This window comes from Enhydra lutris, unplaced genomic scaffold, assembly GCF_002288905.1.
Source record: "Enhydra lutris kenyoni isolate GAN:26980312 unplaced genomic scaffold, ASM228890v2 scaffoldscaffold38, whole genome shotgun sequence".
Lineage (NCBI taxonomy): Eukaryota > Metazoa > Chordata > Mammalia > Carnivora > Mustelidae > Enhydra > Enhydra lutris.
The window spans coordinates 4,565,556-4,592,744 of NW_019154122.1; the positions used below are offsets into that span (position 1 = coordinate 4,565,556).

General features: G+C 41.1%; 1 protein-coding gene across 1 annotated transcript in view; it reads left to right on the forward strand.

Annotated features, from left to right (window-relative positions):
- The first annotated feature begins 902 nt into the window (after window positions 1-902).
- LOC111154675 (eukaryotic translation initiation factor 4 gamma 3) overlaps window positions 903-27,189 on the forward strand; it is a 373,624-nt gene continuing 347,337 nt past the window's right edge. The window contains exon 1 of the mRNA XM_022514486.1: window positions 903-1,003. The gene's annotated coding sequence lies outside the window, so the exon portion shown is untranslated. The remainder of the gene's footprint in view (window positions 1,004-27,189) is intronic.

A 27,189-nucleotide genomic window follows, 5' to 3' on the forward strand; every position in this document is an offset into this window, starting at 1 on the left:
GGCCGTTGCCATTGTTCTTGGAGGCTGGGCGGCAGGGGAGGGCTCGGGCGGACCAGACCTCGCCTTTGGTCTCTGCCTCCACCCAGCACCCCCGCCGCAGCGAGCCTGGGAAGCCCCCCTCGCCGATCTTTCCCGAGGAGGCGAGTCAGCCCCAGAGCTCTCCCGAACGGCGGCCGAAGACGCCCCCGAGCGTCTCCGAAGAATCCCGACCGCTCGCAGTCTCCGGAAAGAGCCGAAGGCGCTTCCCACTCTCGGCCTCCCGAGCCGCTCCGAAAAGGCCCGAAGTTTTCCGAGCGGCCGTCCTGCCGGACTGCTGGAGGCGGCCGCAGCGCCATGTTGGATGCTCTGCTCGTTGAGTGAAGAAAATCCGCCGGCATCGCCTGAGCCCCGCTACCGAGAAGGGCGCCGCTTCCCCCGGGGAGGGGGATAAAGACCCCCCGCCGCCGGCCCATGAGGATATTGCCGTGAAAGGTCCGGTCTCTCCGCCTCCTGCCCCCGCCGGGTCCGGCCCCCCCCCTGGGGTCGCGTTGTCACGGAGACCGGCAGCCGGTGGTGCTGGCCCGCGGGGCGGCTGCTGCTGCCGGCGGCGGCGGCGGCGGCGGCGGCGGCGGCGGCGGCGGGCGTGTGTGACCGGCCCCGGCCCCCTCCTCCTCCTCCTCCCAGCCTCCCCCCGGCCCCCCGCTCCCGCCGCCTCCCCGGGTCTGCCCCTATCCCGCCCCCCCGCTGCCCCCGGCCCCTGCACCCCGGCGCGCCCGGTCCCGCTCTGGGGGGGTTGGTGGCTTCGCTTTGCCATGAGTTTACCGCAGAAACCGGCTCTGAAATCAGGCTCAGCGGCTGCAGCAGGAACCGGACCCGGCACCGGAGCGGCGGCGGCGGCGGCAGCAGCGGTACCGCCTCCTCACCCGGCGGCAGCAGCAGCAGCGGCGGCGGCGGCGGCGGCGGCGGCGGCAGCGGCCCCTCCTCACCCGAACATCAGGGCCCTCCAGACCCAGGCGCCCCAACAGTATCCTTTTCACCTTCCTGTCGACCCTCGGCACCTCGCCGCAGCCCGGGGCGGGGGCGGGGGGCCGTGGCTCCCCGGGGAGCCTCCTGCGGGCCGCCACAGCCCAGCCGGGGAAGGGGCTGCTCTTCGAGCCCCCGCGGCCGGCTCGGCCGGAGCTTTCGGGGTGCTCAGGCGGCAGCAGCCCTGCGGGGGACCCCGGGACCCTCTGCAGTACTGTGAAAACTAGCTCCGCTCGGCCTGGCCTCTGCAGCCCTTTCCTGTTAGAGCTGGGGGACCCTTCCCCCTCTCCTCGCCTCCCCCCGCCTCCCCCCGCCCCCCTTTATTAGGCCGAATTTGTTGGTGCCTGGGACCAGCCCTGCAGGGAAGGATTTTCTCTGATTGTTGTGAGGACTACACCCTCCTCCTCCTCCTCCTCCTCTTCTTCCTCTTCTTCTTCTCCCTCTCCCTTCTCCCCCTGCAGCGGGGCCTGGTGGGCTTCCCTAATTGTTATTATTAGTACATAATAAACTTTATTGGTAAATTTCCTGTTTGAAACTAAGCTCAGTTCGTTTCTGAGGTAAGTCGGATTTTAACTCTACGGTGAAAATGTGCAGCACGCACCCCCTCTGGCTGATGTTTAGCGATGGGGGGAGTTGTGATGTGGTTTGTGGTGGAACGCGGTCTGAGGAGGAAATGTTACACCGAACGCTTCCCTGTCTTTGACCTTTTTAAAGGAAGAGGAAGTTAACTGACATTACCCATCACCCCCGAAAGTCTCACTTCTTGGAAGGCTTGTGTTATGATGGATATTTTAAAAGGCTTTAATTTCCTCCTCTTAGGCCCGATGACTAGAGGGGATCAGGGCTTCTGGAGGAGAGCCTGGTTTTGAATGTATCTAATTTCATGTTATTTGCTCGATTGTACAGCTTTGTCTGAAAAGACTTGATGACGAGGTATTTTAGTCAGAAACTAGCCGGTGAAGGTAAAACGTTGAATTCATTAATTCCACGGAGATTTAGAAAGGTATTACGGACCTGAGAATAAGATTTCATCATGCATCCCCCCCCCCCCCCCCCCCCCCTATTTGTGTAAATCAATAAATAACCATTGGATGTTAGATGTGTTGTGTTTTTGTATTTGTGTCATTTTGTGTTTGACTTCCAGGGAGAGTAGGGTGTGTGAGCAAGTAACTGCCATGAAGTCCACGGACGATTTCACAGTCTGTAGTTTGATTCCTGTCTGTATCGATTACTTTGAGAAGGGAAAGGTATCTCCCTTCTAGAGTCATTTTAGGTCATCCTTTTGGTTTCTCTCAAGTGTCGTTTTCTCTGTTCTTTAAATATTGTTATTCAATCCAGGCGGTGTGGCGCAGAGTAAAGATAAATTCCATTCCAGTGTGATGTGTGTACTGATTTCATAATGTTTTTATCCTGCATGATTCTGTTCAATTAAGAATTTTTCACAGATGAGAATGCTTAGTGATACTTTAATGTTGCTCATGGAAAATCTGGTTAGTTTTGATCAGTATCCCTAGTTGCTTTACTTTGGGGGGAAAAAGGGTTGGCTGATTAGCCTACTTCAAGGTGGAGTTAAGTGCTGGATCTCTTAAACATATCTTCACTGAATGCTTTGTGAGTTTGAATTCCTTTCTAATTTGTCTTTTTTTTTTTTTTTTTGGTCTTGATTGCCCATACTTGGTTAGGGCTATAAATTTATGTACTGTGCCACCAAGTAAATTTTTCATTACATGTATTTTGGAGCTATTTTCACAATTAAGCATTGAAAGGAAGCCCATAGTGTGTGTTCTTGATGTACAAAGTGGTAAGTGAGGACCAGTGCTTGGTGAATTTGGTGGCTTTATTTGTACACAAAGAGCTGTGACTGAAGTGTTTCAAGTGTGCTTTTTCTCAATGCATTTCACAAAAGAAGGACTTAGAAAAGCTCTGAGTTGGTTGCAACACAGAAGTAGTTACTGGTACTGCAACAGTTGTTAAAGGGCATAAATTTAAGGTATAATTTCCAGTGGAGATGATTCTTAGGTATACCTATTTGTAGAAATATGGGATAGTTGGTTTTTATGTGGCTTAAAATTTTTATTTTGTCTCATGTCATAGAAGAAATTAAAAGTCTTGATGTATTTCACAATTCTCTTAGTGCTTTACTCATTGAAAGGTTTCGATTAGTAAAATCTAAAAGTTTGTATAGTAAATGAGGTACAGGTTACAGATTTCATTAGAACATACTAATAATGAAATATTATCAGTGGTAATGGGGAATTGGTTAAAATGGATTGAAAAGGCAATTCTGCTTTTCTACCTTGAGGGAGGGAGTGTGGGAATTTGCATTTGTTTGATGAAAGTGGTCATCATGTGGTGAGTTGATAGACACGAAGCTTTGAGACTGGACTGCAAGGCTGGAGTTGCTTTTTCTATGGCTTGGTTAAATCTCCAGTTCCTCAAAATATATCAGTGCAGTTGTGTTTGAATTACCTTAATAAGTTCATATAGTATTTTAAATTTATAAAAATACTGAAAGGAGATTCACTTGATAGAGTCCTTCATTTGTACTCAGTTTTCAAGTGACAAATCAGAAATGAAGGGAAATGTTGGCAGTAATGAATTGGAATATCAACTGGCACCTGCCTCTAGGCATCATTATTCCATGGCAGGCCCATTTAGACAGAGGACTTTGACCACAGAGAAGCAGGGATTGGGGCCTGGCAAGGAATGATGGCGGGTGGCAGGGATGGTGGGGGATGAAAGAGGATAAACCCTGCTGTGAAAAGTGCTACTGGTGAGGGAGGAATATGCTTAGAATTTTTATAACATAATCCACTGTGAGTAGTTTATGCAATTGGCACTTCGAGGTACTTGCCTTGGGGTACGCCCTCCCCAGCTTCCCAGTATGAACTTCTCAGAAGCTCTGTTGAGCATCTTAAAAGTGATTCTTAACCTTTTCTGCGTAACGAACAACTTTGACATTTTGATGAAAGCTTATAGACCCTCGCTACAGAAAACTGTTGCTTACATTTTCAGGGGGTTCTTGGGCTCCTGTTAAAAGCCTAGCCCTTTGGATGGAAATTGCTTACCTTTCAGATAATTAAAGATAAATGAGTTTGAATTTGAGTGCCCAAATAGTTCTGACTTAGAACAATTTTGCAGTCTGTTATGAATACACAGTGTTCTATTTATGTGGAAGGACTTCACGGTGTAATTTCTCTCAGAGCTGCTGACACTTCTGGGGAGTCTAGTTACTGTTTTGGGGCAGCCAGTTTGGTTAAGAAAATCAGGGCAGTGGGTTCTTTGAAGAAACTAAATTTGGTAAAGGCCTGTGGCAACCAGAAAATTTTTTTTTTTTTTGGTGTCTTGTGTCCTCAGCTATTTTGTTTTGGGTGTGACATATATTAAAAACAAATATGCCCATTGAGGGTGTTTTTTGTATTTAATTTTCTTTTTATAAAAAATTAAAAATTTTTTTTGTTTTCTCTGTTGATTTTCAGTTTTATCGGTTGAAGCCAAAAAGGTTTATTTTCCTCTTCTTTGCCTCTTGACCAAATCTAAATCTGCATAATATTAACAATAGTATTCATTTATTGAGTGCCTAGTGTTCTAGGTACTATACATGCATGATTTTATTTAATTCTCACAATCCTAATGAGGTTAGGTACTGTCTCTGGTTTTACAGATGAGGAAACTGAAGAACAGAGAAGTTCAAGTAATGTTCCCGAGGTTGTCCATCTAGTAAGTAGGGGTCTGCAGTTCTATAGTGGTATGACTGGCTCCAGAGCTCACGAATGTCCTTTCTACTGCTTGGTTGTTTCTTACCAGATCTGCATATGAGAGAGGGAGGTAGCTAGGGGAAGGTCTGTATGCAGTAAAGAGGCTCTGTGGAGTCCTCTAGAACGGCTGCTACTGTATCTTGTTTTAATTAGTTCATAGCCACATACCATAAGACATGTAGGTTATCTTTACCTCATTGAGCCTTAAAGCATAAGAATAGCCTGCACTTTTGATTCAGTGCTTGTTTCTGCTTGTTCAGAAGTTAGCAAGGCCTCCAGCAAAATACTGTATATAGTACTAGCAGCTAGACCTCTATAGCTCATGAAGTAGCAGCAGTCTTGCTACTCCCTAAGCCCCACCATCAACAGAGATGGATGTATACTCTAAAGGGCGGATCCTCTTCTAGGAAGTAGAGGGGGAGACCATTGCAAGATGAAGATAGGGAAGGAAGAATGTTACTTAGATGCTTGAGTCACATTGGCTCTTGCCTCTGCTGCTGCTACTCCCTGTCATAGGCTTACAGGTCTTAAAGTGAGATTTTTTTTTTGTCAAACTGTAAGACTAAACCACCGAAGGGCTGATACGTTGCTTTTCCACATTGGGGTTTCTGATAAGATTTTTATGAAAAGGTCTGCTGTTAAAAAAATATTTGAAAACCGTGTTTTTGCGCACGCGCATGAGCATGAATTGGGGGAGGGGTAGAGGGCAAGGGAGGACCCTGGGATCCTGACCTGATCTGAAGGCAGACGCTTAGCTGACTGAGCTTACCCAGGTGCCCCTTAAAACTGTTTTAAGTCATAATGAGATTGCCATGTTTTAGTCATTTATACTGGAGCTTCAGTGTAAGTGGCAAGTTTTAAAGTTGATTTGTTTATTGAGCACATATTGTATGCCAAACTCAGAGCTTGGTGTAGGGTTGAAAAGCTTTTGCCTTCGAGAGCCTGAGTTGCTCAGTTGGTTAAGCATCTGCCTTTGGCTCAGGTCATGATCCCAGGGTCCTGAGATAGAGCCCCACGTTGGGCTCCCTGCTCTGACGGGAGCCTGCTTCTCCCTCTGCCTGCTACTCTCCTTATTTGTGCTCTTTCAAGTAAATAAAATCTCAAAAAAAAAAAAAAAAAAAGCTTTTATCCTCAGAGAATTTGGTCCTGATAGGTAAGTGATAGAATCCCATGAAGCAAGTGTGATGATAACTCTGCTGTAAGAGCTTAGCCTGGAGGAGGGAGGAATTAGGGCTTCCTAGAAAAAATTGACATCTGAACTACATTAAAAGGATGAGTAAGAATTACCCGAGGTTTACAGAGCTTTCTCTTGCCGCTGACTTTTCCCAATTCCATTGCTGTTGCTGCTGCATAGAATTTAAGTAAATGGATTTCAGTCATGATTCAGGTCTTTAGCAGGAACAGAGAAGCTAGAGGAGGTAGCTTACACCGTGGCAGTCAAAACACAATTGCCATAGATTCAGAGTATCTTCTGCACCATAATCCCGGGAATTAGAGTATGAGAAGATACATTTCAGATCTGGTCTCCTGGTCTCCTTCCCACTCATCTCATAATACCTCCCTGCTTTTCTGATAACTAGATTTTTGGCTTGGAAACTAACTTTGAAATATAAGTAAATTTAGCTTGATGTATTGAGAACTGTACCTGATTTGTGGTAAAAAAAAAAAAAAATCTAGATTTGAGTTTGGCTTTTCCATTTTTTAGAGGTGTTATCTTGGACTAATCATATAAATGCTCTGGTCATCAGTTTCCATTCCTCTAAAATGAAGGAGTTAGACTAGTTTATTAAATGACTCTTGAATTACAGTTGTTTATGATTCTGAAGATTATGCTTTGAGGTTTGTTTTGTTCTTGCAAGTAGGTGGGAAGGATTTATGGAGACCTATTAATGGATTCTTTGTCTGATGGTCAGTGACATTGATATTAGAAGCATGCTAACATTAGAAGCATGATATAAGAAGCCTCCGTTTTTTGGCTTATTAATGTTAGATTTAATCAAACAGACCCATTGCCTCTTGGCCTTTTGGCTAAGATCAAGTGGGTCAAACAGACTGAAATGCCTCTGTGACTTGGGTGGTGAAGAGTGGGATGGGTTGAGACCATAAAATAAGGTTGCCATGACCAGCCAGATGCTGGCTTGATTTGGTTGAAGATACAGTTAATTCATTATGAAGTATGAGGGCAAGTAAGTTCTGGAATAAACTCTTGTGATGAGATACAATCTATTTTTACTTTAGGAATAATAATTTGAGCTAATAGAATAGGAAACTGTTCCCTGATTCTTAGCTAGGTGCCTGACTTGAAGCAGAATATAAAAAACTGCAGCTGAGATTTACATCGATGAAATACTGCAAGATCCCAAGCTCCTTCTGAATTCTCAAATGGCTCCTAGTTCTTTGGCTTGCTGCCATCCAGAAGGAGTTTTTCACTGTCTTGTAGCCTCAGCTGAAATTTGAGACTGTTTTAACTATTTTAAGTACATTTGAAATTTGTCAGTTTAGTTTTTATGACCTTCATTAACTGTAGTAGTTTTATACTTTTTCAAGCCCACGTGCGTTGCCTGTTATGAGATACTAAATTCTGTCAATAGAAGGTAAGGTCCGTAAAGGCAGAGAATTTTTGTCAGTTTTGTTTGCTGTTGAATTGCCAGCTGCTTGAGCAGTACTTGGCAGATAGGAAGTCTGTAAATATTTGTTGAAATGTTGATTAAGTTAGAGTCTGGAAATCAGTTTTAAGATAAATTTTAGGGCTAATATAGATGGCATCACAACTCACATTTAGCATTCAAGGGTGCTCTAAAATTGTTTTGCACTGTTGTGTAATTGAATTGATAATAGTTTCATTATTTTGTTTGAGATGGAATAGCATTGACCCAGTTTACAAAGTCATATAATGTGGCTGAGTTGCCTTTGAAGTATAGACACTGATGATGAGGGTTGGTATAAGACCAAAGAGGAAAAACATTTATAGTCAAATGTTACTATGAAAAATTTTGTTTTGTGATTATAAGAACTAACGTAATCAAATCAGGAAATTAAGAAACATGGAAAAGTAACAAGTCACCCATAATCTTAGTACGTAGAGATAACTACTGTTAACATTTTGGTTTATTTCTTTCTCGCACTTTTTTTAATGGGCTTTTATGGGCTTAAGTTCTGTCCTTTTGTTGTAACCTAAGGTTAAATTACATATATGGGATTTTTTTCTTTTTAAATACTTGACAATTTTATTGCTAAAAAATGTCCTTTGGAGGGACAGCAGTATTTGTCTCAGTCTCCCCCATCCTGGCAGGGTCCCAGGAGTGTTTCTGTTACTGTAGAGGGAACAGGGACTGGGGCCAGGGTGGGACTACATATACAGTTCTGTGTCTTGCTTACTTTGTTTTGTTACTTAACTATCTGCCAGCAGAAACTAGGCCCTAGAAAATAGCATATAAGAAACAGAATTTGAACTGAAAGATGAATTTAAAAAACATTAAAACAAGTGCTTAAGACTACAGTCAGGGTTTAGATGGGCAGAGGGGAGTGGATTGTGATGAGTGAGTAATTAACAGGAGCCAAGGTTTGGGCATGAAGTAAGTATGCTGTCTGCTGGGTTGTGAGGCTCCTCATCAGTGTGCTTGGAGAGGAGGATTATTGTGGTAGAATATTTGAAATAATGGATTCAGATTGTAGAGGGCTTTGAATCAATGTAAGAGAAGGTTAGACTTCATTTGTGTGAAACTATTACTTTTTTTTTAATGGTTTTATTGAGCTATATAGTTCAGATACCACACAAGCCGCCCATTTAGAGGGTACCAGTGGTTTAGAGTATCTTCACAGCTGTGCAGTCATAACCAAAATCAGCTTTAGAACTTTTTTTTTTTGAATTTATTTATTTATTTGACAGAGAGAGAGAGATCACAAGTAGGAAGAGAGGCAGGCAGAGAGAGAGGGGGAAGAAGGCTCCCTGCTGAGGAGAGAGCCCGATGCGGGGCTTGATCCCAGGACCCTCAGATTATGACCTGAGCTGAAGGCAGAGTCTTAACCCACTGAGCCACCCAGGTGCCCCTAGAACTTTTTTTTAAAAAGATTTTTATTTGAGAGAGAGAGAAAGAGAGAAGGCAGGGGGAGGGAGAAAGGGAGAAGGAGAAGCAGATCCCTGCTGAGCAGGGAGCAGGATCATGACCTGAGCCACTCAGGTGCCCCAGTTTTAGAACTTTTTTTTTTTTAAAGATCTTATTTATTGATTTGACAGATAGAGATCACAAGTAGGCAGAGAGGCAGGCAGACAGAGAGGAGGAAGCAGGCTCCCTGCGGAGCAGAGAGCCCTATGCGGGGCTTGATCCCAGGACTCTGGGATCATGACCCTAGCCAAAGGCAGATGCTTAACTGACTGAGCCACCCAGGCACCTCATCAGCTTTTTGACTATTACGAATAATTATGCTGTGACTGTCTTTGTGTGGATGTAGGTTTTCATTTCTCTTTGGTATATACCTTAGAGTGTAGCTGACCAGAGCCAAAATCAAGTCACCCTGTTGCCCCAAGGTAACTCCATGTTTAATGTTTTGAGAAACTGCCAAACTTTCTCCCAAGTGACTGCACCATTTTACCTTCCTACCAGCAAAGTATAAGGGTTCCAACACTTGTTATCTGTCATTTTTATCATAGGACATCCTGGTGGCTGTGAAGTAGTATCTCATTACGGTTTTTATTTGCTTTTCCTTGGTGGCTTATTGAGCATTTTTTCATGTGTTTATTGGCCATTTGTCTTTGGAGAAATGTCTGTTCAAGTCCTTTACCCAGTTTTTAATGAGGTTCTCTTTTTGTTATTGAGTTGTAAGTTCTTTATTCTGGATTCATGTCCCTTATCAGATACAGTATTTACACACACACACACACATATTTTTTATTTTTTAAAGATTTTATTTATTTATTTGACAGACAGAGATCACAAGTAGGCAGAGAGGCAGGTAGAGAGAGAGAGAGGGAGAAGCAGACTTCCCGCTGAGCAGAGAGCCTGACGTGGGGCTCGATCCCAGGACCCTGGGATCATGACGCAAGCCGAAGGCAGAGGCTTTAACCCACTGAGCCATGCAGGCACTCCATGCACACATACTTTAAAGATTTATTTATTTGGGGCATCTGGGTGGCTCCGTTAGTTAAGTGGCTGCTTTCAGCTCAGATCATGATCTTAGGGTCTTGAGATCAAGCCCCACAGTGGGCTTCCTGCTCAGCAGGGAGTCTGCTTCTCCCTCTCCCTCTGTTGCTCCCCCTGCTTGTGCTCTCTCACATGCACTCTCTCAGATAAATAAGTAAAATCTTAAAAAATAAAAAGATCTATTTATTTATTAGAGAGAGAGAGCGTGTGCCAGTGCACAGTGCGTGGGGAGGGGCAGAGGGAGAGGGAAAGAGCATCTCAAGCAGACTCCCTGTGAGCACGGAGCCATGCTCTACAGGGGCTCAGCCTCATGACCCTGAGTTCATGACCCAAGCCCAAATCAAGAGTTGGAAGCTCAGTTGACTGAGTCACCCAGATGCCCCTGTGAATATTTTCTCCCATTCAGTGAGTTGTCTTCTTTCCCTCTGTTTCTTTTTAAAGATTTACTTTTTAATTTTTATTTATTTTTTAAAGATTTATTTATTTGTCAGAGAGTGAGAGAGAGAGAGTAATTAAGCACAAGCAGGGGGAACGGCAAGCAGAGGGAGAAGCAGGCTTCCTGCTGAGCAAGGAGCCTGATGCAGGACTCGATCCCAGGATCCTGGGATCATGACCTGAGCCAAAGGCAGACACTTAACTGACTGAGCCACCCAGGCGTCCCTAAAGATTTTATTTTTAAGGACTCTCTGCACTCAACTTGGAACTTGAACTCAACAACCCCAAGACCAAGAGTTGTATGCTCTACTGACTAAGCCAGCCAGGCTCCCCTCACTTTCTCTATAGTGTCCTTTGAAGCGTAAAAAATGTTTAATTTTGGTGAAATCAAATTTATCTGTTTTTCTTCTGTCACTTTTGCTTCCTTAGTGTGTCTAAGAAGGCTTTCCTTAACCCCGGGTCATGGAAGTTTACTCCTTCTTTTATAATTCTAGCTCTTAAATTTAGGTCTTTGATTCATTTTGAATTAATTTTTGTGTATGCTGTGTACTAGGGGTCCAAGTTTATTGTTTTGCGTGTGACTGCTCAGTTGTTTCGGCACTATTTGTTGAAAGAAGTATTCTTTGAATTGTCTGAGCACTTTGTCAAAAATCAGTTGTATTTCTTTTGTTTCTGTTTTTTTATTTATTGGGAAACTAACATGCTGAAAATTTGAAGATTTGTTGAGGTGTGTAAGTTGAAAGAAGGAATAGGAAAGATTAAGAGAAGAAGAATGATATCACAGAACTACATTTAAGGTTTTATTATCCATTAAGTGTTTGAGATTTAGTGAGGTGTGTTATTTATAGAATAAAGCCTAGCGAATAAATGAACTTTGATCATTTTCCCCTTTTGTATAATGCCTAAAAGATAGGAGAGCTACCCAAAAGAGATTTTGCCTATCTCTATTAAGATAAATTCCTGTTAGGCAGGATAGCTTTGTGAAAAATAACATAAGGGCATTTGACTATTTCGCTGTTCTGTGAAGAATTGAAATTTTAAGCTACAAATTCTTGGGTTATTGTATTTCACATAGAATATTAGTTCTGCCTGGAGCATTTATATAATTTTCAAGTTAAATTTGATTTTTTATTTATTAGGTTATACCTTCAGGCTATTCTAATGTGTACATTCTTATAAAGAAATAAAATTGGGAAATACTGCTCACCTCTGTCTAAAAGGATGCTTTCTGCTATTCAGAAAAAGACTACATTAATGAAGAGGCTTTTTATAACCTTTCGGGTCTAATAGAAACAGTGTTTTAGATGAAAATTTTCTACACACACAGTCTCTTCAGTGACTTGAAATATTACAGTGTGGGGATGGGGTTGCTGGTTTTTTAAGATTATATCTACTTTTTAAGTTTTATAAATAAGTATACATGTCTTTAGCTTAGCTCATTAAATATATGAAGGAAGTGGGTCTTAACCTACGTAAAATTTTAATGACCCCAAGTACCCGATTAATATTGTTGAGACTTTGAGGCTAATATATCATACTCATCTGATAATTTCAATATTATTTGTTGGTCTTTTTTACAAATATTAGAATTTGGAACCAGTCCAAATTCTGGAGGGTAACTGCTGTTTCAAAAGTAGACAGCAGAGTACTTGACCTTAGCTTATTACGTTTTGTGTTGTGACTGGGTGAGTGTACTTGAATGTGGTACATTTTAGGCAAGGCAGTAAAAGCTGAATGCTGCTCTGGAAAGTCAGTGATTTTATTCTTGACTTTCTTTTGAAAATCATAATTACTATTTTTTTAAAGATTTTATTTATTTTAGAGAGAGAGAACAAGTGGGGAGAAGGACAGCAGGAGAGGGGGAAGCAGGTTCCCCACTGAGCAAGGAGCCTGATTCAGGGTTGATCCCAGGACCTCATGACCTGAGCTGAAGGTAGATGCCTAACGACTGAGCCACCCAGGTACCCCTGAAAATCATAATTAAAAGACATAAGCATATTAGTATGTATTGACTTACTTTTCCTTTATATAATCTCCTTTGGGGATCTCTGGTCTACCTTTCGTCCCTTCTCCTAGGGGTGTTTGTTCCTGAGATTGAGGGAGATGCTGATGACTTGCCAAAGCATCAGGTTTGTACAAACTCAAACTGATTTGAGGTGTTTAACAACAGTGATCACTTTGACTTACCAGTAGGTGATGAGAGATCCCTTTTCTCCTGTAATGGTTCTGGTTTGGATGATAAATTATACAGTCATCCTATCTAGTAACCCTTATATAGTTTAGAAAATTAGGAGTCTTTATACTACTTCTGTATATGTTACTAAAATACTTGGGAAGCAGCAAGACATTTTATTTTATTATTTTTTTAAGATTTAATTTATTTATTTGACAGAGATCACAAGTAGTCAGAGAGGCAGGCAGAGAGAGAGAGGGGGGAAGCAGACTCCCCGAGATCATGACCTGAGCTGAAGGCAGAGGCTTAACCCACTAAGCCACCCAGGTGCCCCCAGTGACATTATAAATTCCTTGGCCTAACAATTTGTATTTGATCTTGTAGTTATAAAGGTCTTTGACATTAGCATATGAACTAAATAGCAAAGTATTGTCATCCTCTTTAAAAAAAAAAAAAAAAAGAAACTTGGGGCGCCTGGGTGGCTCAGTGGGTTAAGCCGCTGCCTTCGGCTCAGGTCATGATCTCAGGGTCCTGGGATCGAGCCCCGCATCGGGCTCTCTGCTCAGCAGGGAGCCTGCTTCCTCCTCTCTGCCTGCCTCTCTGCCTGCTTGTGATCCCTGTCTGTCAAATAAATAAATAAATAAATCTTAAAAAAAAAAAAGAAACTCTATTTGAACTGATTCTAGACCTACAGAAAATTTGCCAAAATAGTAAGAGTTCTCTCCTATCCCTTGTCTCCTTCCCCTAATGTAAACATTTTCCATTGTCATAGTACAGTTATCAAACACAGGAAATTAACGTTGATGCAATATTATCAACTAAAATGCAGAGCTAATGGTTTTTACCAGTTTTTCCACTGTTCTTTTTCTGTTTCAGGTCCCACATTGCATCTGGTTATTATTTCTCCTTAGTCTCCTCTAGACTGTAATTGTTCTTTTCTCTATTTAATCATGTATTTATCAAACACAGAGTCTAGGTACAGAAAGTAAGTCTGCTTTTTGTGAAATTGAAGGCTTTGGTCTGTTCATAAGGATATATGTGAAAATTAGCGTCAGTGATAAGGACAGTTGTGAGAACCTTCCAACTGGCAACATAACCTTCAGAAACACATTGTTGGTCACCCTTCCTAATTTTTCTGAATATTTGGAGTGAAGAGTAATTTTTTTTTTTTTTTTTTTTTTTTTTTAGAATCCTATTTTTTTTTTTAATATTTTTTTTTTTTAAGATTTTATTTATTTATTTGACAGAGAGATCACAAGCAGGCAGAGAGGCAGGCAGAGAGAGAGGAGGAAGCAGGCTCCCCTAGAGAGCAGAGAGCCCGATGCGGGGCTCGATCCCAGGACTCTGAGATCATGACCCGAGCCGAAGGCAGCGGCTTAACCCACTGAGCCACCCAGGCGCCCCTAGAATCCTATTTTTGAAAGTAGCTTAGTTACTATTCAGTTGAAGGCTCAACTGAAGGGAACAGGATAACTAGAAATGGCAAGGTTAGGATGCTCAAGGGAAAAAGAAAAACATGATGGAATCTCAAGACAAGAGAAAAGTAGAAAAGGGAAGGAAAATTCTGGTTATTGTTTGGATTCCACAGATTAAGTTAATAGTGCCTGATGCTAAGTAGACAGTGATTTATTAAATGGCGAAAGGAGCAAGTGTTTATTAAATAACCGCATATGCTAGTTGTGGATGGAGATAAAAAAAAAGAATCCTGAAGTGTGAGTGCTCTAGTCAAACAGTTAAAGAATTTAAGGTGCTCTCTAAATAGAGGTAGGCGGTCAGAGGCCTGAGAACTCAGTGAGGACTGGAGGAGTTAGGAAGTAGGATTTGGGTAGATGGAAGAGAGAGAACATTTACAGTTGAGGGGAAAAAATGCTTTTATAGCAGCCAGGAAATACAGTAGATAATATATTTAGGGTGTCAGAAGACGTGCTTGACTGAAAACCTAATGTGCAGTGCATGTGACAGTTTTGCAGACTTTTGGATATCTGTTCTTCTGTCTTGTAGCAAGCAAAAGTTTTTGAAAACCTGATACCTACTAACACATTTGGTAGTTAGAGGAAGATGAATTTCGTGTTGGATGGATTGAGATCGATAAGAAGCATGGAGACTAATATGCTAGACCCACTTAAGGTTTTCCAGGATTTTACTGATGCACATGTAGTCTAGAGGGAGATGAAAAGGAAAGGGTGATTATATCATGAAAGCTCTCAAAGAAAGTTAGAGATTTGAATATCCTTGGTGAAATAATGAAAAGAGCTAAAACTGACTCCAAGGCTTTGAGACTGGAAAATGATACTGTCGGTGATGAACTAAAGAAGATGTAGAATTTGATTTTATATATCATGTTTTGAGGTAGTGAGCAGATAAATTCAGTTGAGGACATGTTGGATCTGACGTGAATGGAACATCTTATTTGGTTAAGAGATGGACATTTCTAAAACATGTTTAGAAATAAGGAGATGGAAGTCTGGTGAGCAGAGAAAGGGCTGGAAAAACAAATTTGTGGAAATAAAGCATAACAGAGAGAGTGAAGAGGAACACAAAGGTTCTTAGGGGTCCATGCAGCACCTGCTGATGTGATGACGATGGTGAAATGAGAGAAAAGAGGAAGCAGCAGCTGCCAGGAGGAAGGAGAAGCCCAAGAGCATAGTCTTTTACAGCTTCCCAGATTAGCTTTCCATGGAGCTTTATGTAGATGGGGAAAGTGACATTGAATAAGCGACAGGTAGACTTTTGATTTCAACTCTGAACTCTGCCTTTGTAATTGTTCCTACATTTAAGGAAGATTGGAGACTGAAGAGAAGTTCTTCCCAGGGTTTCTTTGCAAGCCTAAAATTAGTCCTTGGTGGGCTCTGGTTTGGGTATTTATATTTAAGTCTATACTTTTCCTTATTTTGCTTAAAGAAGCTTAATTTGCTTCTATAATATTCACATACATATTGGTTTTTTTTTATTAATTATTTTTGTTAACATATAATGTATTATTTGCCCCAGGGGTACAGGTCTGTGGATCGTCAGCCTTACACACTTCACAGCACTCACCATATCATATACCCTCCCCAGTGTCCATAATATTCACATATGTTATAATGTAAAAACTTTAAATGGATTTAAATCACTACCTACCTTGGCTACTCATAGGCTGCTGTTGGGATTCTGGGCAGTGGTTATGAAATCATTATTTTATATCCACTTTTTTGGTTTTTTTTTAGTTAACTCTAGGTCCAGTGTGGACCTCAAACTCATGACCCCAAGGTCAAGAGTTGTGTGCTCTATCTGCTTTTTTTTTTCTTTTTTTTTGAAAGAGCTCTAGAACTTGTGGTGGGGGAGGGTGAGGGAGTGGGAGAAGCAGAGGGAGAAGGAGAGTCTTAAGCAGGCAAGGGTGGAGCCTGATGCGGGGCTCAGTCTCATGACCCTGAGATCATGACCTGAGCCGAAATCAAGAGCCGGATGCTCAACCAAATGAGCCATCCAGGTATGCCTAAATTCACTTTTTTTTTTTTTTTTAAAGATTTTATTTATCCATTTCAGACAGCACGATTAGGGAAGAGGGGCAGAGAAAGAAGCAGGCTCCCGGTGAGCTGGGAACCTGTTTGGGGCTCGATCCTAGGACCCCGGGATCATGACCTGAACTGAAGGTAGTTGCTTAACCAACTGAGCCGCCCAGGCATCCCTTTCCATAGGTTGTTGTTTATGTATTCTAGCTTAATCATTCAATAGATGTTTGGTGAGCACTGAGGAGTTAGAAATACTAGTTTTTGCCTTCGAGAAGCTTACTAGTACAGGAGACAGATATGTAAGAAGGTAAGTAAACAGGAATCAATAAACACAGCACTGAGCTCTGAGGAGGGTCATCTGTCTTGGGGGTGGGGCTGGAAGAGGATTGGGAGGAATGAAGGGACAGGCTTCCTGAGAAGGGGATACTTCTGAGCTGTGTCTGAAAGTATGAATGAGCCATATGAAAGATAATGGTAGGAAAAAGGGTATTCCAGCCAGGAATCAGCACATACAGAGACTCAGTGAAAAATGACTTGCTCACCATTGGTAGGCTAACAGTTTGGAGTGGAGCAGTGGACAGGTGGAGGCCACAGAAAGGGCATTATAAGCCAGGCTAAGGAACTTGTCACCCAGATGATAGTGGGGAGCTATCAGCTGTAGGCTAGGGGGATGATATGGTCATTTCGAGTTTTAAAGGACCATTCTGGAGGGTTATTAGGAAGCAGGATTGAGTTAGGTATTTGTAGTAAATAATTCAAATCCAAGATTGACATGTGAGTTACAATTTTTGGTTGAAACTTTTGAAAGTATGTTGTATGTACTTTTTTTTTTTTTTTAAGATTTTATTTATTTATTTGAAAGAGAGAGAGAGTACAAGCAGCCAGAGTGCCAGGCAGAGGCAGAGAGAGAAGCAGGCTTGCTGCTGAACAAGGAGTCTGATGCGGGACTCGATCCCAGGACCCTGGGATCATGACCTGAGCCTAAGGCAGCCGCTTAACTGACTGACACCGCCCAGGCATCCCCCCCTCCTTTTTAAAAGGTTTTATTTATTTATTTGTCAGAGAACAAACACAAGTGTACTTTTCGTAAGGATGACTTTGAGTTTGTTTACTTTCTGATCTGCAGTTTTCCAGTTTTAGGAAACATGCTTAGATATTTTTGTGCAAGAAAACTTGGAGCCGGGATGCCTAGATGGCTCAGTTCGTTGAGTGTCTGCCTTCGGCTCAGGTCATGATCCCAGGGTCCTGGAATTGAGTCCCTTATCGGGCTCCCTGATCTGTGGGGAGCCTGGTTTTCCCTCTGCCTGCTGCTCCCCCTGCTTGTGCGCACATGCTCTCTTTCTCTCTCACAAATAAATAAATAAAATCTTGAAAAAATTTTAAAGAAAACTTGGGGCCCCTGGGTGGCTCAGTTGGTTAAGCGTCTGCCTTTGGCTTAGGTTTTAATCCCGGAGTCTCAGGATTGAGCCCTGTATGGGCTACCTGCTCAACAGGGAGTCTACTTCTTCCTCTGCCCTTTACCCGCTCATGTTTTTTTTCTCTCTCTCTCAAATAAAATCTTAAAAAAAATTTTTATAAAAAAAGGAAAAGTTGGAGCTATGTAAATTTCCATGGTTGTTACCCAACATGCATTTAAAGATCACTTGAACTTTTATATATCTGAAGAAGTAGGTACAGTTTTGATTTAAGTTAGTGCATGGTTAGTAGCAGATTCATAGTAGATAGCTTATAAATTTATAAGTTTATAGTTTATAAGGGATGATCTTGATACTCGAATAATGGTGAATAGTACCTGCTTAGTACAAGGTAGGGCATCTTTTGTCATAATGTCTTATGACACTATGGTGACATATACATAGATGTATATATAGATAAGTAGCTAGACACATATGTAGATAGATACATCTATAACTCCTTATCAGTTTAGCTAGGAATTTGAAATACTAGGTTAATTTGACTGCTTTCAGAATGAAAAGGGAAATTAATTTAGGTGTAATGCCTGGATGAGGTGTTGTATATGAAACTAGAAAGCAGTTGGGAGGTGTTTTTCAGTTCAGTCCTTCATTGGAAATCACAACTCTGAAAAATATATTTGGAAGGGAACCTTCTTAGGACAAAAGGATTCTTTTTTCTTTTTCTTTCTTCTTTTTTTTTTTTTTAATACTTTATTCATGAGACAGAGAGAGACAGAGGCAGGAGAAGCAGGATCCCTGCTGAGCAAGGAGCCTGATGCGGGACTTGATCCCAGGACCCGGGGATCATGACCTGAGCCGAAGGCAATCACTTAACTGACTGAGCCACCCAGGTGCCCAGGACAAAAGGATTCTTTTGTTTGTTTGTTTTAAAAGATTTTATTTATTTATTTGACAGAGAGAGAGATCACAAGTAGGCAGAGGCAGGCAAAGAGAGAGGGGGAAGCAGGCTCCCTGTTGAGCAGAGAGCCCCATGCGGGCTCATGCGAGCTCATGCGAGCTCCATCCCAGGACCCTGAGATCATGACCTGAGCCAAAGGCAGAGGCTTAACCCACTGAGCCCCCCAGGCACCCCAGGACAAAAGGATTCATAAAGATCAAACCCTTTTGGTTCTGAGAAGTGAAACTGAGTTGCAAATACTCAACTCAGGTAGCTTGGCTGCCTCTGCTTTCTGAAAAAAGATGAGCAATTCATGTTTTGCCTGCTTATTTTCAGCTGTGTTGAAGCTCTGAACTGTGCTTTAAATAGTTAACAGCATTGTGTGGGGGTTTTAAATGCCTTTGTTTTTATTTTTTTTTTAAAGATTTTTTTTTTTTTTTTAAATTTACTTGAGAGAGAGAAAGAGATCTTGAGAGGGGAGCGGGTCAGAGGGAGAAGCAGACTCCCCGCTGATCAGGGAGCCCGATGTGGGACTCAATCCTGAGACTCCAGGATCATGACCTGAGCCGAAGGCAGTAACTCAACCAACTGAGCCACCCAGGCGCCACTGCCTTTGTTTTTCCTATCGGAAGGACGTTTTCTGTGTCTGAGCATGTATAACAGTAGTCTCTGAAGGGACCTGGGTTATTGTAAATGGAGGCATTTTCTATTGCAAGAATGGTTTTTGAATGTTCTTTTAGGCACTTATAGTAGTTGTGTTTTGAGAAAAGAGATTGTTCATGTGCTTTGGAGCTGGTAGCTAAGTCTGGTGCTTCTTAACCCTTAACTAAGAAAAATGGAGTTTGCTGACAATAGGTGGTTTTACAGGCCTGTGAAGCCGACAGCATGTTCAGCAATGTAAACAATGGCAGCTGTCTTTTGCTGGCTTCTCTGTTGTTGGAAATGTAATGAAACTGCTTCTCACAAATGGCTTCACCTGCTGACTCATCGTTCAGCCCCTAAACAGCCATAGTGTCCAGCATTATTTAATGCTGGGATTGAGAATAAAAGGAATCAGAGTCTTAGAATATGAGGGTTGGAAAGGATCATGGAAATTCTTTAACTCAGCACCTTCTCAGATTGCCTCAACTATCAAAAAGAAATGTCACACACACACACAAATGTTACTGTGGGGGACGTCTGGGTGGCTCAGTTGGTTGGACGACTGCCTTCGGCTCAGGTCATGATCCCGGAGTGCCGGGATCGAGTCCCGCATTGGGCTCCCAGCTCCACGGGGAGTCTGCTTCTCCTTCTGACCTTCTCCTCGCTCATGCTCTCTCTCACTGCCGCTTTCTCAATAAATAAATAAAAATCTTAAAAAAAATTTTTTTTACTGTGGTAGATGCCATAGTTGATGGTTATAAGAATTAATGATACCGCTCAGATGCCATTACAGTCTTCTGAGTGATCAAGGACTTTTTCCTTCTGTCTAGAAATCCTTGACATGTGCTTTTTAGCTTTTCTTCAAAAATAACACATTATTCTGCAAGTGGCCATAAGTGACCATTATAGGGGTAGCGTATATTTAATTCCTGCCATGGGCTGTAGGACTGTGTGAAGAAGTAAAAAGAAAGTGGCATTGACCCTGATAATTTTCCAATCTAGTTAGAAAATAGATAAGAGAGAGAAGCCAGTTTATTAACAAATGTGTAAGCTGATTCAGCTGATACTGACATTATGAAGGGGGCTTATATAAATTTATGTGAGCTCTTACATCAGCAATTTAGATTTTTTTTCAGATTTTATTTACTTATTTATTTAAAAGATTTTATTTATTTATTTGACAGACAGAGATCACAAGTAGGCAGGGAGGCAGGCAGAGAGTGAGGAGGAAGCAGGCCCCCTGCCGAGCAGAGAGCCCGACGCGGGGCCAATCCCAGGACCCTGGGACCATGATCTGAGACGAAGGCAGAGGCCTTAACCCACTGAGCCACCCAGGCGCCCCTAAGATTTTATTTTTAAGTAATCTCACATTCAACAGGGGGCTCGAACTCACAACTCAGATCAAGAGTCACATACTCTACTGACGAGCCAGCCAGGTGTCCCAGTGATTTAGATTTTTGATGCAAAAAAAATCCTTTCAGAAATGAAAACTTCCCGTAGATTTTATTTTATTTTTAAAGATCTTATTTATTTATTTATTTGAGAGAGAAAGTGTGTGTGTGTGTGTGTGTGTGTGTGTGTGTGTGTGTGTGTAGGTGTAGGGAGGGGCAGAGAGAGGGAGGGAGAATCTCAGGTAGTCACGGTGCTGAGTGCAGAGCTCCACGCAGGGCTCCATCCCCCGACCATGAGATCATGACCTGAGCTGGAACTAAGAGTTGGATGCTTAAGGGACTGAGCCATCCAGGCATGTCCCTCCTCCCCATAGATTTTATTTCTGTAAATTGGAAACCATACTCAAGGAAACTGATGGCAGATTTTCCACAGACAGCATAGTGAAACCATTGACTTAAAACAGCAGTTCTCAGATTTTGTTTTTGATTTCAAGACTCCTTTACACTACTGAAGATTGTTGAGGATCTCAGAGAGCTTTTGTTAGGTGGGCTATTTGTTAATATTTACAATATTAGATACTAAAAATTTAAAAATATTCACTTAAATAACAATAATAGATCAATTATATTAGCATAAAGTTGACAAATGAAAAATAAGCTTTTCAAAACAGGATAGTAACATTATTTTTACAAATCTCTTTAATGTCTAGCTTAGTGGAAGAAAACTGTATTCTTACATCTGCTTCTGCATTCTGCTGTATGTTTTGTTTGAAGGAAATCTTGTCTAACTCAGATACGTAGTTGGGAAGGAGAAGAGGGTTTTAATGTTATTCTCAGATAATTGTGGATCTTTTTTATTACCACACCAAAACTAGGGTGTAGGTTCTTAAAGGCTAGTTTCAATTTAGAACCTGAAACCATGTCCTTGAACTTTTCATGCAGTTAAATCTATTGGTCTGATTGTACTTTGAATAGATCTTTTTACCCATGTGTGATTTTTATGTAATACCATGTGTTGGTCATTTGGAAAATATTGGCTCATTAGGTTATGCAGATTTTTCAAATGTGGATTTATTTCATTTTACAGTATAAAATCACATCAGTTAATAATCACTATTGATCTCATAAGAAAGGCTTGGGGGGGGAGGTTCTTGAACTCATGGTGGGTAGATAGCGTTACCACTAATGAAGGGTAGAAAGGTAATTGAAGTTGAATTAGGAACCAGTCTGTGGTGGGTTGGAAGGGAATGAACTCATTTTCATAAAGAAGCTCCATATTGAACATCCTGAAGAGGGGGAATTTTACTGTCCTGGTTCCTTTTCCTAGTATTAGCAGGTTTGACTAATTCCGTCTAAGGGATTCAGAACCAGAAATAGTTGGCCTTCTCAAATAAATTTGTTAACCCAAAGGAATATCTTTGACAGAATGTGTAGATATAGTTTTAAGCACAGCTGCTCTTGCTAAGTGCTTGGTTCTTTGTCACTTAGAGATCTGGGAGTCTTTAGAACCTCTTCTGAGCCTTTAATCTCCTCATACTCCAATCTGAATATGGGCCTCGGAAATACTCTGTTAGAATCCTGGATCGGTTTCACCTCATGATATTGCTTTCACTGCTTCCCCAGGCTCTGCTGTTGTCTTGTTTGAACTTAGGTCTGTTTTACTAAAACAGTATGTGGGGTGAGACAGAGAATAAAATTAATCTCTTTTCCCAAGTGGGGTGTATGAGACCGTTTGACCTAAGATTTTGTTTCATGTGCCCCTAGATGTACATAACAGAAATTGAGCTACTGTTATATTAATTAAAAAAAAAAAAAAGATTTATTTATTTGCGAGAGAGCACGTACTTCTGAGCACTCCAGTGGGGGGAGGAGTGGAGGGAGAGGGACAAGCTGACTCTCGCTGAGTGTGGAGCCTGAGGTGGTGCTTGATTCTATAGCGCCGAAATAGTGACGTAAGCCAAAATCAGGACTTGGACGCTTAACCAACTAAGTCACCCAGGTGCCCCATACTACATTTTGGTAATATCCTAAGGGATTATTTAGACACATATCCAAGGATTACTTTGAAATTATCTTTTTTTTTAAAAATACCTTCTGTTTTTATAGACTTGTACTTTTAAAGTTGGTGTTCAAATAAAATTCTGATTGTTGCCACACCATCATTTATAATAGTGGACCTTTTGAAACATTAAAGGCCTAGTAATGGGGTTTTGGGGGGAATTATGGACTGTATATGCATTGAAGTACTATATAACCCTTAAAATGTTGCAGAACATTTACTGACATTAAAAAAAGTCCATGGACACTTAGTTGGTTCAGTTGGTAGAGTGTATAACTCTTGATCTCTGTCTTAAGTTCCAGACCCATTAAGTACCTACCCATGTAGGTAGAGCCTACATAAAAAAATTAAAAATAAAAATAAAAATAAAGTCCACATTTATTTTGTGGAAGCCAGTTAAAAAAGCATGTCTGATCAAATTTTATCTTAAAAATATTTTAAAAGTGGTTAAACAGCAGTGTTCATAGAGATCTCTATTTGCTGGTGAGATTTGGCGATTTTTATTTTCTTTAACTATTAATCTTAGGATCATGAGTTCAAGTCCCACACTGGGCGTGGAGCCTACTTAAGAAAAAGAAAAAAAAAAAAACACCCAAAACTCTCCAGGTATTATTTTTGTAATCAGAAAAATAAAACTATTTCTATTTTCAGAAATGAAACTAAACTAAAATGTGACTCCTTGTATATTCTACATTCAGGAAAGACATTAAATTATATTCATTATTTTAAGAGAGCAAAGAGGATTTAAAATACATTTTTAGATTTTTGACAGGGAATCCAGGAGAGAGGGCATGTTTTTGGTTAACAGTTAAGTAAAAAGGAATTATGAATTGTGTGTTGCTTCAGGTATTCTGATGAAATTAATCTGTTTTTCCATAATATCAATACTAGTGCTGATCTCCCCAAATTTGTTTGCATGACATGAAGAGACTTGATTTAAACTACTTTAAAAGAGTTGCCATTAAAAAAAAAAGAAGGGGCGGCTGGGTCGCTCAGTGGGTTAAGCCTCTGCCTTCAGCTCAGGTCATGATGTGAGGGTCCTGGGATGGAGCCCGCATTGGGCTCTCTGCTCAGCGGAGAGCCTGCTTCCCCCTCTCTCTCTGCCTGCCTCTCTGCCTACTTGTGATCTCTCTCTCCCCAATAAATAAATAAAATCTTTAAAAAAAAAAAAGGAAAGAAAAAAAGCCTTTTTAACAATGTGGCAGATTTGTGCAGCATTTTCTCCTGTTGCCGGTTATTTGTTCCCTGAGTTTGCTTTTTAAAGTCCTTTGCCATCTTGTTCTTGCTGTCCTGGCTTTCGTCTGGGGCTGCTACAGGGGTGAGCCAAAAATGGCTGCTGCTGCCGCAGGGGCAGGCATCGTACCAGACGGATTGCTGTGGTTCCTGCCACCATGCAGGAGGAGCAACCTGGGGAATAGGATCTGGGTCGGGATTCTTTTAAAGGTTGTTGCCCTGAGAATTACGCTTTTCTTGTCGAAGAGTTACTTTATTGCGGATTCTGTTGTTGGGAGGGATTTGTAATTTATACCTTTAGCAGGGACACCGCCCATTCTCTATAGGAGTATGAAATCTTAGCGTATGCTGTCATTGGCTGAGCAAGATTGGCTATTTTCAGAAAACAGAACGGCTTACCTGTATCAGTTGATGGCAGAAGTGTCCAGCATGACAGTGGTTTCTGACTTGGGTGAATTTACTGAAGGGAAACTGTTTCCTTCAGGCACAAAGTGGGTGGCGTGTAGTAGAGGAGTATAAAGGTCTGTCTCTGTGGGTAGCTCCTGTGAGGAGTATTGTGCACATCCAAAGTCAACCTAGAAGGTTAAGGTGAGAGATGGAGAGTGGTTTGAATAGAGAAATGAAGTTGCTGCCTGTGCTGCTTAAGCCACTCCCTAAAGTGAATGCATTGCCATTTGGATGGGGTATGTTTGTGCTTGAGTTTCCGTCCTTTCTGCTTGTGACTAGAGATGGGTATGATGTAGGACCACTGGGATATGCTGCCTAGCAAACAGATGTGATATATCCGGATGGACAGTGACACAGTAATTCATTCATTACTCTCTTAATATGATGAAGAGAAAAGGCTTTTCTGCTTTAGGGAAAAAAAGCTCCCTTTTGCAGAACAGCCATATGATCTTCGTAATAACACACAGGAAAAAAATGAGAACTCCACTACCCATTGATAACTATTGTTAATACCTTGATATATTTCCTTGAAGGAATTTTTGTATGTTTATGTATATATGTATATATGTATGTGTTGCATACATATGTATGTATATGTATTTATGTACATGCATTTTTTGCATAGCTGTAAATCATTCTGTAAATCATTTTATTATTTTTTTTGTATTAAGAAAAATTTATTTATTTGACAGAGAGAGGAAGAGAGCATAAGGAGGGGGTGCTGCAGGCAGAGGGAGAGGGAGAAGCAGGCTCCCAGCCAAGCAGGGATCTTGATGTGGGGCTAGGTCCCAGGACTCCAGGATCATGACCCGAGCCAGAGGCAGATGTTTAACCAATGGAGCCACCCAGGCACCCCTGTTTTTTGTGTTTTAGCATTGACCTATTCCCATTTCAGTAAACATTTTGAGTGCTTTAATGATTTAATTATTTTTCATAATATTTCTGTATATGTGCTAGAGACACAACCCATATCACTGGATTATTAAGTTAACAATTTTGCTACTAAAAAAAGTGCTGAGACTAACATCTTTGTGTGTAACATTTTTCAATATATCAGATATTTCCTTAAAAAATTACTGGTGTAGCAGATGTGAACATTAGGATAACGGATGTATATTGCTGTATTTTTACCAACATCACATATTCTAGTTTTTCAGTTTTTGTGAATTTGATAGGTGAACTGATACACAATTTTGATTTGCGTTCCTTTTATTATAAGATTTAGTTTTTTCAGGGCACCTGGATGGCTCAGCCAGTTAAGCATCTGCCTTTGGCTCAGGTCATGATTCCAGAGCCCTGGGATGGAGTCTGCATCGTGCTCCCTGCTCAGTAGGGAGGCCTGCTTCTCCCTCCCTCTATTGCTCCCCCTGTTTATGCTCTCTCACTCTCTGTCTCTTAAATAAATAAATAAAATTGTTAAAAAAGAGATTGTTTTTTTCTCCCATGTTAGCTTTTATTTCCTGATTTGAAAATTATCTGCTCATATCCTAGACTCCTGTATTTATCGAAATCTTAGGCGATGTTCAAAACTTAGTAAAATAGTGCATGTGTGCATATGTAATGAATATAAATCATATCAACTTATATATGTTGCATATTTAAATATATGATAAACTTGATTTCCACTCTCATCATTATAAGCTATCACAGTTGACAGTTTAGTGTGTCTGTTCTTACAGATCTTTTGGTATTTATTTACAAATAAGAGAGGAAGAGGGGATCGGGGAAGAGGGTGAAGGAGGAGAGAGGTGGAGGTTTTTAGAGGTTTGGCTCTGGAGGTGAACTTTGTGGTTCGTATCCCAACTGCTTGAAATGTGAAGAGTGATCTTGGGGACTTTCGGTGGGGACTTTAGAATGCCACAGATCATAGTCCCAGCTCCCATGGTTTAGTGGCTATTTACCTTGGGAAGTGACTTCACCTTTTTGTGGCTCGGTATCCTCATGTGTAAAAAGGGGTAATTATAGACTCTAGTGCATCAGGTGGTTGTGAGGATTAAATGAGTTTGTGCATATAAAATGCTTAAAATTGTACCTGGCACTTTGTGTAATAATGTAGTCATGGCTATTACTGTTATTATATGATACATTTTGTTTAAAAACATGAAGTGGGATTATACTGCACGTTAGTGACTGGTTTTTTTCATGTATCTTACAAATCTTTGCCATATTGATACATACTGATGATTCTGTGGTGTGGTTGTACCATCATTTATTTAAGTCTTCTGCTATTGATGGTGGGTATTAGTTTAGTTTTTAGGGTTTTTTTCCTTTTTTTGTATTAAAATTTGTAGTGCCTTTCCTTGGACATAATGTGTATTTTAGTAGGATGGAGTCCTGTAAGCAGAACTGCTCAATTGAAATAAATAAATTGAAATAAATTGAAAATAAATTGAAATTGAAATAAATAAATTGAAGTAAATAAAAAATTAAAAAATTTGACAATTGTTTTTAATATCCAAGAACTTTGCTTTCTCCCTCTCCTTCCCCCTTTATTGGTAGCAGTTGTGGCCTGTTTTATGACTAACATATTACCTTGAATACTTCCCTAGGTACTAATTAGAAATTTAAAAAGTCTTCTGTTTCCTGCATCATTTCTCTCCAGGGTTTTGTTTTTTCTTCTTGGTTCTTCACTTCCTTTTTAAAAGTTTGTTTATTTATGTATTTTTAAGTAATCTCAATCTCCAATGAAAATGAAAGTGGAAATCATTTTTTTTTTTCATTTATTTGACAGATCACAAGTAGGCAGAGAGGCAGGCAGAGAGAGAGAGGAGGAGGAGGCAGGCTCCCTGCTGAGCAGAGAGTCTGATGTGGGGCTCGATCCCAGGACCCTGAGATCATGACCTGAGCCGAAGGCAGAGGATTCAGCCACTGAGCCACCCAGGCGCCCCGAAAGTGGAAATCATTTTTAAGATAATTCATCTTAACAAGTTTGCAATATAGTCAGTTCTATACATTTGAGTGTGGGGCTCAAACTCATGACCCTGAGATTGAGAGTCACACACTCTACCAACTAAGCTTGCCAGGCACCTTGGTTCTTTACTTTCTTAATGTCTGGTAATTGG